General features: G+C 42.2%; 1 protein-coding gene across 3 annotated transcripts in view; it reads right to left on the bottom strand.

The window, feature by feature from the left end:
• Window positions 1–13903, bottom strand: part of Wwp2 (WW domain containing E3 ubiquitin protein ligase 2) — a 126746-nt gene that overhangs the window by 52287 nt on the left and 60556 nt on the right. The gene's annotated exons all lie outside the window — the stretch shown is intronic.

Below are 13903 nucleotides of genomic sequence, written 5' to 3'. Positions count from 1 at the left end.
AAACACCATCCAGTGAAGAAAAGGCCACTGCTCTCCAGGCAGAGAAAGAGGCCCTGAGAGCAACTTAAACTACCTGACATGGAGCAGTAAGATGACTACAAACAATAAAATAATGACGACCTCAGAAATATACAATATTCATCAAGCTGTAACATCACACGTCGGAGCTGTGTACTTTGCATGTATGAGCTCATTTGGCAAGGCCACCCTATGGGTAGCTTAATGCTATTCCCATTTCACACGTAAGAACACAGACACGCAAAAAAGTTCTACAGAAAGTAAGCCACAGAACACAGATTCAAGTCCAGGAGGTGTGACTTCAAGTATCCACACTAGGCTGGAGGATGGAGTGGGAAGCTTGGCTTAGGCTGAATTCCTATAGACTATTCTTTCATTGGTCACTTGACCAATGGCAACACTAAGACTTGTAACAGAAAGTTCCCTGCTGAGATCCACACCCGCAAGGGCACCCCTGCTGGTGAGGGCCTCTAGTCCAGTGTATTGGGGTGAGCCTGCAGCACCAAATTTTCAGATAAGAGAAGAATAAACCAAAATGTTAACAGTGATAATCTTTAAATGCTGGGGACATGGACATTTTGATTTTGCCTTTTGTGCTCTTCTGGATTTTCCCAGTTTCCTTCATTGAGCCTGTTTACTTTTGAGTGAGGAATAAAGAAAACTTAAAAACAAAACAAGCAAACAAAAGCAGTTTTTCTTGGGCCAAGAAAAGACAACTCCCAGCAAACTCTGGAGCCCTTTGTACCTCAAGACCACGTGGCAGTTAAAAATGGAGAGAGGGTAGACTGAACTATGGAAATAAAGATTCAGTTTGGACTCTCTTTTTCCACCGTATTTTTCCCTGAGCTAATTTCATAAATCAAAAAGCTGTCAACCATACCTCAGTCAAAGAAAAATACTGCAAAGTCCCCACTTCACGGGAAGAAGCATTGGTATTAAGCACTTTACCACAACTTCTCATCGAAAGCAGAATGAACACCAACTAGTTACAAAGAAAAGGCGGTCTCTAGCAACTGGCCAACATGTGTCTGTGTATGTATTGAGGGCACAGAGCTTGCGAGAGGTAAAATTGGTTAATACAAGGCTTATTTCAGCCAAGAATTGCTTCACAAAGACAAAAATGGCCTCCCCAGCTTGGTGTTCACAGCCCCCAGGAGAGGCTGCACCCCTCAAGGAGCAGTAGCCACGTGGGCAGCACTCAAATGCAATGTTAATCCTGTCAGATGCATGGCCTCTGACAAGTCCATGATTGCTTCCAGTGGCCAGGGCTCCCTGTCCATCTACAGAGCAACTGGGCAGGATGACAGGGTGGGCCCCAGTACTCTCCTGGCTCCTCCCTCCCTTCCGCAAAAGGGCATGCGGTCAGGGTTGAGAGAATACTTTCAGAAATGTTTAACCACTAATGATAGCAGCTTACCCTGAATGACAGGCTGGAGCAGGGCCGGGCTAAGCCCGTGAAGCAGGGGCAGCTGGGACCACTTTGCATGAATTGCTGCCTCCCTGCCCGAGGCCAGCCACCACAGCCGCCCCCACAGCCACACAGGCCACACACACACACACACACACACACACACACACACACACACACACCCTTTCTCTATTCTCCCCCTGCCCTAAATCTGGAGTTTCCAGCTTCTTGTTCTTTTATCGCCTTTCAAATAGGATACTGGGAGAGTGTAGGGGAGCCTTGACAGTTGAGGCCAGTCTCTTAGGCAGTTTCCGCTCTCAGGACTCACTCAACCCTTAAAAGATGTGATTGCGTCGTGATTAAACACTGGCCCACATGCTGAAACCACACACCATAGGCCAAAATAGCACTAGGACAAACTTGGGGTGATGGGGTGGAGATGAGCTAGCCTCCACCACAGACAGTCTGGCTTCAGCTCTGCCAATGACTTCAACCTTGGCCTGATCCCCCTCGACATTTTGGGGGCAGGGAGGAGTTCTGCAGCCCCTGGCAGTCAGCAGAGGGCCAACCAACTGTGCCAGCCAGGCCAAACTCCACAAATGATTTCAAGTCACCTAGTTACAGAAATTCAGCTCTCTCTACAGCATATCCTTCCCAGAATGCTGCTGTGTCCTTACCTAAGTTCCTCCCTCAGGAACTGAAGCCACCAAGGAGCGACCATGGAGGCCAGGGCTCTGGGATTCTTTCTCCACACTCCTCAAAGCTGTTGTGATACAGATGAGGTCCCAGGAGCAGGCTCTTGGTTGTCCTTCCTGGTACTTAAGCTTTGACATCACAGCACCAGCCTCAGTCCTCACCTGAACCCTGACAACCTGAGTCTCAGATGCCTTGGAACATCTTCTCTTGCCCTGCATGAAGGCCAGTTCTAGAGCTGGAAACAAAGCAGAAAATGTCCCTGACCCCAAGGAGCTTAAATGCCTTAGTGGAAATGCAGTAATTTGTGATTTTGCTCACGATTTCCATCATACCATAAAATGCTGGGTGTGGGAGCCTCTTGGCTAGTGAGCGAGCCCAGCTGACTACTTAGCATGGTCGTCTCAAAGCAGCATGGTCAACATGGTCACATATGCAGTAATTTATATAGAATAATTAAATAAAGAAAAATCTTGTGTCTTTGGTCTAAAAAAGGAAGACTTATTTCACAACAATAAGAGACAATACTATTAAACAGCACATTTAAAAATGGTTAAGATGGTAAACTTCATTATGTGCTTTTTAACCACAATTTGAGAAAAAGAGAAAAGGAAGCCAAGCTTAACCTTAGTAAACTAAGGAAAAACAAAGTAAAAAGTCTAAATAAGTAATGGCTCCCAAGCCAGAAAACATTTTTTTTTTTCAATATTAAAAAGTAGAACCCAAACCTTGGGGGTGACTCAGAATTTGAGATCAATAAATCTATCTTGCACCTTAAATATAACTGATTTTAAAAGGCAGTTTATTCCTATATCTCAAAACAACAACAAATCTGATTTAAAAATGGATAAAGGACTTAAACAGACATTTATCCAAAGATGGTATACAAATGACCAACAAGCATGTGAAGATGCTAAACTCTGATCATCATTAGGGAAATGTAAACCAAAGGTCTAAGTATCACCTCAGACATTAAGATAGCTACTATCAAAGGAACCAGTGTTGGTGAGGATATCAATTAACTGGAACCCCTATGAACTGTTGGGAGGAATGTAAAATGGTGGGACCACTATGGCAAACTACGTATTGTTGTTCCTCAGAAAATTAAAAATAAAGCCAGGCACGATGGTGTACACCTGTAACCCCAGCTACTCAGGAGGCAGAGGCAGGTGGATTGTAAATCTGAAGCCTCCCTGGGCAACTTAGTGAGATCCTATCTCAAAATTTCTTGAATGTTAAAAAGGGTTGGGGGCTGGGGGCTGGGGATGTGGCTCAAGCGGTAGCGCACTCGCCTGGCATGCGTGCAGCCCGGGTTCGATCCTCAGCACCACATACAAACGTCCGCTGAAAACTAAAAAATAAATATTAAAAAAATTCTCTCTCTCTCTTTAAAAAAAAAAAAAAGGGTTGGGGATATAGCTCAAGAGGAGCACTTGCCTAGCATGCACAAGGATCTAGGTTCAATCCTTAGAACTCAAAAAATAAAATAAAAATAGAATTACCACATGATCTAGTAATTCATTTCTGGATATATACCCAAAATAACTGAAAGCAAGGTCTCTGAGATGTCTGTACACCCGTGTGCATAGCCGGCCTGTTCACAGTAGCCAAGAGGTGTAAGCAGCCCATTCTCAACGAAGAAGGAAATTCTGACACGTGCTATCACACAAACAAATCTTGAGGACAGCATGCTACTGAAATAAGCCGGTCACAGAAGGACAAATCTTCTGGTTTGTCCAGAAGAGTAACCAAACTCATAGGGTCTAAAATAGAATGGTGGGGGCAAGAAGCTGAAGAGAGAAGGCAATGTGGAAGAAAGGTGAATAAAACATCTAATTAAATGTAACCCCAAACAAGCAGTTTGGGTTATGACTTCATAAAAATTTAAAACTCTTGATTTCCCAAAGATACTGTCAAGAAAAGGAAAGGACATTCCTTAGGCTGCAAATACACATCTGATAAATAACTTATATCTTGACTACATAGAACACTCAAAATTCAATAAGAAAACAACCCAAAATTTTTAAAATAATTGAAAGCTGTGGACACTTCATTCCATCTGTGGATGGAAAACAAACACGGGAAAGACATTTGACATCATCAGTTCTTAGGGAAATGCAAATTAAAACTACAATGAGATACCTTTACATTTCTATTAGAGAATGGGCAAAGTTTTTTAAAACACTGACAGTAACAAGTCCTGCCAAGAATGCAAAGTAATTAGAATTCTTTCTTACTTTGCTTTGAGGGAATACAACACGGTTTGGTCACTATGGAAAAGTTTGGCAGTCTCTTACAAAGTCATTAGCATATAAACAACAATCCTACTCCAAGGTATTTACCCATGGGAAATGAAAAATATGTTTCCACAAAAATCTGTAATGCAAATATTCTTAGTGACTTTATTCACAGTCTCCAAAAGCCATGAACAACCCAAAGTCTTTTAATGGTGAATGATTAGACAAACCATGGTGCAGACATACAGTAGAATACTATGCAGTAAATAAAAGGAACACATGGACACACACAAAAGCAGATGACTCACAAATGCATTATGCTAAGTAAGAGACTCAAAAGGCTACCCAGTGGGTCAATCCATCTTTATAACATTCAGGAAGAGGCAAAGCTTTGGGGAAAGAAAACAGATGAGGGTTTGTCAGTGGCTAAGGGTCAAAGGATGGACTAGCTACAAAGGAGCACAGGAAAACTTTTTGGGATGATGGCATTTTTATATCTTGTGATGATAGAGACCACCTGAAAGGCTTTTGTCAAAACTTAGAGCTATATTCCGCACAGGATGAATTTTACTGTTTGTAAAGTTTATCCAAATAAACTTAACTTCATAATTTAAAAAAAAAAAAAAATCAATTTGAGTCTTATCCACTACAAAAACATCTGGAAAAAAATTAAAGTGATCAAAAGTTTTAGAAGGTAGGTAACCTATGGAGAGAAAATATGCCCCCCACCCCAAAACAAACACACAGAAAACGAGATGAGATTGAAGATTGTGATTTAAACAAAACCCAAGACCCCCATAGCCATTTCTATTAGTGAATATGGAGATTCTTTAAAGCCTAGGGACACATCCTCCCAAATATCAAGAATTCACAGTTGGCTGAACATGAGGTGCCAAGCACAGCTGTCTACCATGGCAAAAGAGGCCCAGAACATGGAAGGAGGCTCTTTGACTTCAGATTCAGTCCTGTTGGTGTTCAAGCTCTGGAAAGAGACATGTCAGAGTTTAATAACTGATGACTGGTTTTCCTCCATTTTAATAAAACAAGCACAGAAGTGAAAGTTGCCTAATAAACTTAAATTCAAACTTCACTTCAATTTCATTCCTAACCACAGAATCGGACTTGCTATTTGCCTGGGATTACCAGAACCAAGAGGGCTCCTGTCTGCCCCTCTCCTGCAAGCACACTTAACTGGTCATTGTCTTTTAATAGCAGCATGGAAAAGAAAAAAAAGAAAAGAACTTGAGTGGAGCTGGGCCTGCTTCCAGCAAGACATAACCAGCAAGAAACAAGCATTAAAATAGAAGCACGGGGGAGAAAAATGGGAAAAGAAATGGTCTCCACCACTTAGATACCAACAAGCAAGCGGACTCCACTTTCACCCCTCAGGTTCTCCTCCCTCACTCTGCAGTGAGTTAGAAAGTGGGGGTGGGGATAGAGGTGAACTGGGAAAGGCACAATTACAGTTAAAATGGGACCATTCTAGCCATTTCCAGGGTAATTTATGGCTCCAATCCACACCCTCCCTCTAGGCTGCCAGCCTCAGAGATGACAGGGAAGGTAAAAATAAACTGCTGCCAAGTCCATTCTAAATTCCACAAAGACAAATGATTTACTTTTGCTCAACTTGGAGTACAGAGCAATTCTTTCAAGGGTGGTGGCTTTATTGGATTAAGAGAGTCACCTTAAGAGAGAATGTATAATAAATTGTGACTCATCTAATCTAATTCCAGGCTGGATGCTGGGATTAATTAAAAAGAACATTCAAATACCCTCCCAACTGTGAGAGAAAGCCACGATTCAGAGGGCAAGTGTTCACCTACTCAGCACAGCTGAGATGGCAGCATGTGATTTGTCCTATGATCTGAGACCATCTGAACCTGAATTATAAGTGCATGGGACAGGTAAAGAGATGAGTATTGGGGCCACCAACCTGCACTACCATAGGAGGAGTTTGCATGGGGATGGCCTGGAAAGGTATGCGGAATACCAGCTTCTACAGGTGGAACAGAAAAGCATCTTCACCTTCTTCCAACTCCCTCCCCATTCAGTAAGTAGGTCCCAGGCCTGAGGGAATACCTAGGGTCTTGAAAGGCCCTCTATATCTGCTGACTTCCACCTCACGGTTTCAACCAACTGCGAGCCAAAAATATTCAGGAAAAAGTGTCTATACTGAACATGTACATACTTTTTTCTCTTGGCATTATTCTCTGAATGATTCAGAATTACTATTTAAATAGTAATTATATGTAATTAGGTGTTATAAGTAATCTAGAGATGATTTAAAGTATATAGGAGTATATAGTATTAGTATTCATGTGTAGGTAATATACCAAATACCATGCTGTTTCATATAAGGGATTTTGGAATCCAAGGAGGGCCTAGAAACCAGTCCCCCACAGAGAGTGAGGGACAACTGTACTTGGGACTACAGTATCTTAGAGTATTATTTCTAAATGTTCCAACACGACACGTCAAAAAGGCAAGATTTCAGCAGGGGTGAGGAAAGCTCTACAAAGAATATGTTTGGTGGACATTCCTCAAGACAGCCCCCTAAGCTCCTTCTGGGGACAATGCAGTAGGCCCTTTGCTGACCTACATGCCTGGCATACTAATCCCTGGACTGTTTACCCACCTGGTTCCTGAGTCAAAGCTTGGTCTGAAGGTCCCTGATCTCCTAGACTACAGGAAATTCATTTTCATTCTCCTGTACAGTATCCCAACTGTTCTGTCTATGGCAACTTCTTAGAGGGCTAGGAACGTGGTTCAGTGGTAGAGTGCTTGCCTAGCACTTGCAAGGCACCAGGTCTGATCCCAGCACCACCAAAAAAGAAAAAAGTCCCATTTGCAAATATATTGGTTTGCATGTTTTTTTTTTTGTTTAACGTCTGTTTCCAAAAAGGTCCATGAGTGTAGAACCATATCTATTTTGTGTGCCTTCATATATACAGCACCTAGCATGCACCTGACCCCACAGTGAGCATTCAAGAAATAAACAGTCAGGTTCAAAAGCATTCTCCAGCCTGTGATCTCTAATACTTTGTATGTTCTTTCCAATCCAATCCCTTGTCACCTCCTTCACTTCTTTAAAGAATGGAATCTGCCGGCATGGTGGCCTGCCTATAGTCCCATCTACTCAGGAGGCTGAGGCAACAGAATCACTTAAGTCTAGGAGTTCAAGTCTGGGCAGTACAGTGAGACCTGTGGAGTAGTGAAGTCAAGGGAGGATAAGGAAAGGGAGGGATGGGGAAGGGGAGGAAATGCTGAATGAATTAAACAAAATCACACTATGTGCATGTATAAATACACCACCGCGAATTCCACCTTTATGTATATGTAGAAAGCACCAATCAAAAATAAACAAACAAGCGAAAGAAAGAAAGAGAACTGTGCCAAAGGATGGAATTTCACAATCCACCAGTGTCTTCCAGAAAGGCTAAACCCAAAATGGCATGTGAAATCATCCTCTAGGATCAGGACCTAGAAATAAAACTCATTTCATTAGACTCATTGTGCCCGCATCATCTCCAAATCCAAATTTTTTAAAAAACATTTATTTTATAGTTGTAGGTGGACACGATACCTTTTATGTTATTTTTATGTGGTGCTGAGGATCAAACCTAGTGTCTCACATATACTAGACAAGCACTCTTCCACTGAGCTACAGCCCCAGCCCTCCAAATCCAAATTTTTTTTTTTGGCATGTTTTTATTTTATTTCAGCTGTGATTTTTAAGCACATGCCAACAGGAAAAGACCAGGTAAGTGATTACACATGGGAACAGAGAGAGGGGCCATCCATGCCAGGCAGAATTTCTAAACGATCTCCTCTCTCAAACATACCCACCCTGATGCCTAAAATGTATGAGAAGGTGCCATGTCCCTGGTTATCTCAAGTCATATGGCAAAGCTGACCTTAAAAATGGTGATCACCCAGGTGGGCCCCATCTAATTGCATCATCTCAAAGCAGAGCACTTTCTCTAGCAGTGGCACAAGAGAAAATCAGAGAGATTTGAAGCTGGGGGAGATCTGACACCCCATTCCTGCCTGGAAGATGGAGGGGGCTATGAGAAGGAATGCAAAGGAAACTACCGACTCTCAAATATGTGGCTGGATAATGACCTCAGCCCAGTTCTTGCAGACCACCCTATCTCATCCTAGCCGAGAGGGTCCCCTTTGCTATGCGCTGCTCTGTGGAATCTAGTGTCCGTCAAAAAGGGACAGCATTGCCATGATTCTCCTGTCCTTTATGAGACCCACACTTCCAAGATTCAACAGTCACATGAGAATTTGAATAACTATATATAAGTGAGATACTATTATTCTTAGAGAGTAAGCAACATTCTTTTCTGGTAGAGTTAAAGTACAGGGACTTCACACATTCTTTTCCCAAAGAAGACTTATTTATGTATCAAGTCATCTAATTCCAACATCAACTTTTTTAAAGTTGCAAGGATTTGAAAAGAAGAGTCCATGAAAAGTCTTCAGTATGGAAATATCAATCATGGGGAATAAAAACCCTGATGAAACAAGAAGAATTGAACAGGCAGTGGAGACCCACCACCCTCTTGGTGGTGAGGCAGAGCCTGGGAAGCACAAGGCAGTCCTGATAAAACGCACCCCCTGCCCCCACTGTGTCCCTGCAACCACCGCACCTCAGGAGCCAGGGCACCAAGGAATGTAAACCAGTAGAAGACCCACCCCAAAGTTTTGGCAAATGAGGAGCAGGAATACAAGCTTCTTTCAATTCAACAAATATTTACTGAACCGCTGCTACATGCAGCAAGGCACTACACTAGGTCCTGCTAAAGACACAAAGATGAATGAGACACACACAACCCTCAATGCTCCTTGGCCAAGAGCCTCTCCCGCCGCATGCCTCCCCACGCAAAACCAACAAACTGGCAGAAGAAGAAGTAATTCCTCGGGAGTCTCCAATTCATCATTCTTTTCCAAATGTAAAGAAAAAACTGTATGATTTGATTTAAAATAAAACTTTTTCTGGCTAGGAATATCTCTCAGTAGTAGAGCATGTGCTTCTAGCGCTTAAGGCCCTACACTCCATCCTAGAACAAAACAAAACTAAAAATCAACCTGGACCTATTCTTTCTTTCTCCCCTACAAAATAACAAGTATTTGCACCGTATCCTACTCTGGGTTTTCATGTAAGAATTTTACCATTAGGATTAGGGGTGTGGCTAGGTGATAGGGCATTTGCCCAGCACTTGCAAGGCCTCGGATTCAATCCCCAAAAGCACAAGAAAAAAAAAATTGAAAATTTTTACTGCCATTTTGTCATTAAAGTGTTGCATCTTCAAAGGCCATCTGCAAACACACAAAACAGACCCAACCCACAGATGTGCCAAAAGTCAGCAAAAAAAAAAAAAGAAACACAAAATCTGCAGACAAGGAGCCAGTGAGTAAATTCTTGCTCTTTTCACACCCATGGGTGCAAAATTTGACACTCCACTATCAAATAATCAGTGAGTGAAAGATGCCTACAACTCATCAAGGCTCTTCTTTAAAAGGGAGGCTCATCACAGGCTTAGTGTGAAGAAAAACAAAGAACAGAGGACAGAGAAAAACCAAAAGGCAAAAGGCCAAAAACTACTCCAAAGATACCAAGAATCATAAAAAACAAAACAACAACAACAAAAAAAAAAAAAAACATGTATGGACTAGCTGTGATAGACAAAGATGAAAGTTACTGGCTTAAAAAAAAAAAATTAAGGGGTTTGGGGATATAGCTCAGTTGGTAGAGTGCTTGCCTCTCACGCACAAGGCCCTGGGTTCAATCCTCAGCACCACAGGAAAATGATCCAGTTAAGTGCTGTTAAAAGAAATTCCACCTAAAATGTAAGGATCAAAATGGCTAAACTAAGTGGTTGAGGAAAACATATGCCAAAAAGCCCAAAATAAAAGGTAGTTGGAGCAGCTGCACTAATTCTAAACAAATACTTTTTGTTTTTTAAGATTTAAAAATTAAGGTATAATTTACATACAGTAAAATTCATTAAAGGGTACTGTTTGATGAATTTAAACAAACATATACAGTCATGCTGTCACCACCACAATCAAGGCATGGAACATTTCCATTGACCCCCAAAATTTCCTTGGGCCTGTTGGCAGTCACTCACTCCCCTGAACCCACAGTAGCTGCTGATTGGATTTCTAACCCTATAATTTTGCCTTTCCCAAAATGTCATATGAATGGAATCATACAGAATCTAACTTTCTGGGTCTGGCTTTTCGCATTTAACATAATGTTTGTAATAATCACTCATGTTGTAGGTTGTCCCTTTTTACTGCTCAGACTAAGTAATGTATAAGAAAAAAAGCAGGAAGAAAAAAAAACTGGCTGGAATTATAGTTCAGTATAGAGCAATTACCAAGCATGCAAGAGGCCCTGGGTTTAATTTCAACACCATCAAAAAAAAGAAAAAGAAAAACAAAACAAAACAAAAAAAAAAAACAAGGATCACAAGATAAAGATAAAAGTTCAATTTGCCATAAGACATACTAAAAATTGCACTGTTTTGTTTTGTTTTTTTTTTTAATATTTTATTTTTTAGTTATCGGCAGACACAACATCTTTGTTTGTATGTGGTGCTGAGGATCGAACCTGGGCCGCACGCATGCCAGGCGAGCGCGCTACCGCTTGAGCCACATCCCCAGCCCCTGCACTGTGTTTTTGTTTGTTTTGTTGTTTTTTATTTGTTTGTTTTGGTCCTCGGGATTTAATCCAGGGGCAATTTACCACCGAGCTATATCCCAACTCTATTTATTTTGAGACAGGGTCTCACTAAGTTGCTTAGGGCCTTGATAAATTGCTGAGGCTGGCCTTGAAATCCTCCTGCCTCAGACTCCTGAGTTGCTGGGATTACAGGTGTGTGCCACTGCACCCAGCCCAAATTTTACTGTCTATTTAGTCAAAGAATCTTGAAATACATACAGCAGAAATTCATGGAAACAATCTGGTCCTTCCTGTTACCACTTGTCACCTCCTCTTACCACTTGTCACCTCCTCTGATCACTTTCTCTCCCCCTCTTCTGCAAATGGACCAGCTTCCTTACTGCTTTTCCACTCCATCTCAGCCTCTGTAACAACCTTCCCCTGCCCCAGAGCTACCCTTAGGGTTAAATCCCTCGCCTTCTTCAAATCTTTACTACAAGGTCACCTTACCCGTAATGCCATCCTCAAATGCCCTACTTAATATTGTAACCCATTTCTTATGGAATATATATTTTTTACATGAATCGAACTTATTTTTTAAACAAAGATCCATGAAGGGGGTGGGGAGACACTCTGCATTAAAGTGGAAGTCAAGGCACAGACTGTTTCCAGAAAGGACTAGGCCACTTGCAGATAGATCAGGTGGGTTTTGATGGCTGCAATTTGGGCAGAATAATAGGAGTAGATGCCAGAGTGACATAACAAACAGGAAATAAGGACGAGAGGATCAAAAAATATTGAGACCAATACCTCCACTGTATTTCCAGTAAGTCATAGGTACCTAACTTTATGAAATCAGCACATGTGAAGCATAAAGCAATATAAATTCTGGGTTTTAGTTCTGTGTCTATTTTTATCTAATACAAAATGAAAAGCCTAAATATAGAGTTGTTTCAGCATTTAAAAGGAGTCACTCTACTTAGACTATCGAGTATGCCATCACAAAGGCAGTCACTAAACCAAACCCCAAATCACCACCTCCATCGAACTCGAAACTCTGAGCCATCTAGTTCCAATAGAACTGTAGAGGAAAAGCCCAGCCTCATCACACCAAACCACAGCCACAAATGCACTGGCTCAAGCAACTCCTTTCTTCGCCATCCACGTCTGTCCAAAGCATCTGTATTCAGTTCTGTTTCTGGTCTTTCCTTACCACATACCCAAGCTGCCCAAGCTCTCATGTCTAAAGAGTCATCCAGACTCTTTCTTGTTTGTTTGTTTGACTGGTTTATCTCTACACCCTTTCCCTTTCAGACACAAATTCTTAGAACTAGAAGTCCCAGAACCCAGACACTGATCTAGTAAAAGTAGAAATATCACTCCTGCATTCTAAACTGGTCATCAGTATCTTGGCCCTGTTGTCCATGGTCAGGAATACAATGTTCTGTTCTGTGTCTCTTAATTTCGGCTTTTAATCCTCCTTCTACGGATATACTTTCAGAGGAAAGACTGCCCCAGAGCCACGCAGCACTGCTGTTCACAGAGCAGCTAAACACCCAAGCCAGCCATAGCAGGGAATATGATTTTTAAACGGACAGATCCTTAAGCTCTTCCCCTACCACATTTCTCATCTCTAAGAATGACATCACAATCCAAGAGTCTGGGAGGTCTCCTATTCCTCCCCACTCTCCAACTTCCTCCATGACTACATGTAGGTAGCTCTAGATATTTCTCCTGTCTTCTCTCTATTCTACCACTGCCAGAGACTAGTTTCCAATTCCTCAGTCACTACAAAAGTCCTCTTAACTAGTCTCTGATTCCAATCTTCATCCACTGTTCTGGGAATTCCACATGGCTCCCCTGCACCTAGGGCCTAGAAGATCTCCAGACTCCCTTGCAGGAAAGTTCTAGATCTGATGATTCTAGATCCGACAATGAGAGGTTCTTACAGGACAAATGGCAGAAGAGGTAATGACTGGCAGGGGCTCCAGCAGACCCAATGCCTCAACACCTAGACAAAAGCTTTATGCATGTAAGGTGATTCTAGGCGTAGCAGCAGTTTCCTGACATATGGATTACAACTGTAAGGCTGTGACCCTGAAACCAAAGACCAGGGAGGACCCCTCACTTCTGCTGCACCAGGCCACTCAGTGGCACCTAATTCCCCATATTAAATCCCTTTCTGCTTGAAATACCTAGAATGGTTTGTTTCCTGCAATTAACCCAACTGATACAGCTTCAAATTCATCCATCAGACTACTTTTCTGAAAAATCATGACACTGCTCAAAATCCAGTGGTTCCCATCTCTAAAGAACCAATCTAAAGTCCTCAGTAAAACTTAACAGGCCCTTTGTGAGCTGGTTTTACCTTTTACCACCTCCTATAGCAGGAATCAGCAAACTCTCTGTAAAGGGCCAGAAAATAAAAGTGTTAGTCAGCCTTTTGTCACTGGAACAAATACTTGAGGGAAACAAAGAAAGAAAGATTTATTTTGGCTCACGGTTTCAGCCAGTGGTTGGCTGGCTCCATTGCTTTAGGCCTGAGGTAAGGCAGAACACATCATGGAAGAAGGGTGTGGCAGAGAAAAGCTACTCAACTTCTAACAGCCAAGAAGCAGAGGGACAAGATACAGTCCCCGAGGATCCTCTCCCTGCAACTGGACTCCACTCTTACAGCTTCCACCGCTTACCTCTCAAGAGTCCACTCAGACTCCAACTTCATCAGTGGATTAATCCATTGATCCAGTCACTTCCCAAATGTCCCACCTCTGTACATTGCTGCATTGGGGACTAAGACCTTAACACACAAGCCTCTGAGGGACTTTCCAGATCCAAACCATGACAGTGTATTTCTCAGGCTTTGCTAACCATAAC

Source organism: Marmota monax, unplaced genomic scaffold, assembly GCF_021218885.2.
Source record: "Marmota monax isolate L192 unplaced genomic scaffold, Marmota_monax_Labrador192_F-V1.1 WCK01_AAM20220418_F8-fsc00024, whole genome shotgun sequence".
Taxonomy (NCBI): Eukaryota; Metazoa; Chordata; class Mammalia; order Rodentia; family Sciuridae; genus Marmota; species Marmota monax.
This window is presented reverse-complemented; position numbering and strand designations above follow the sequence as displayed.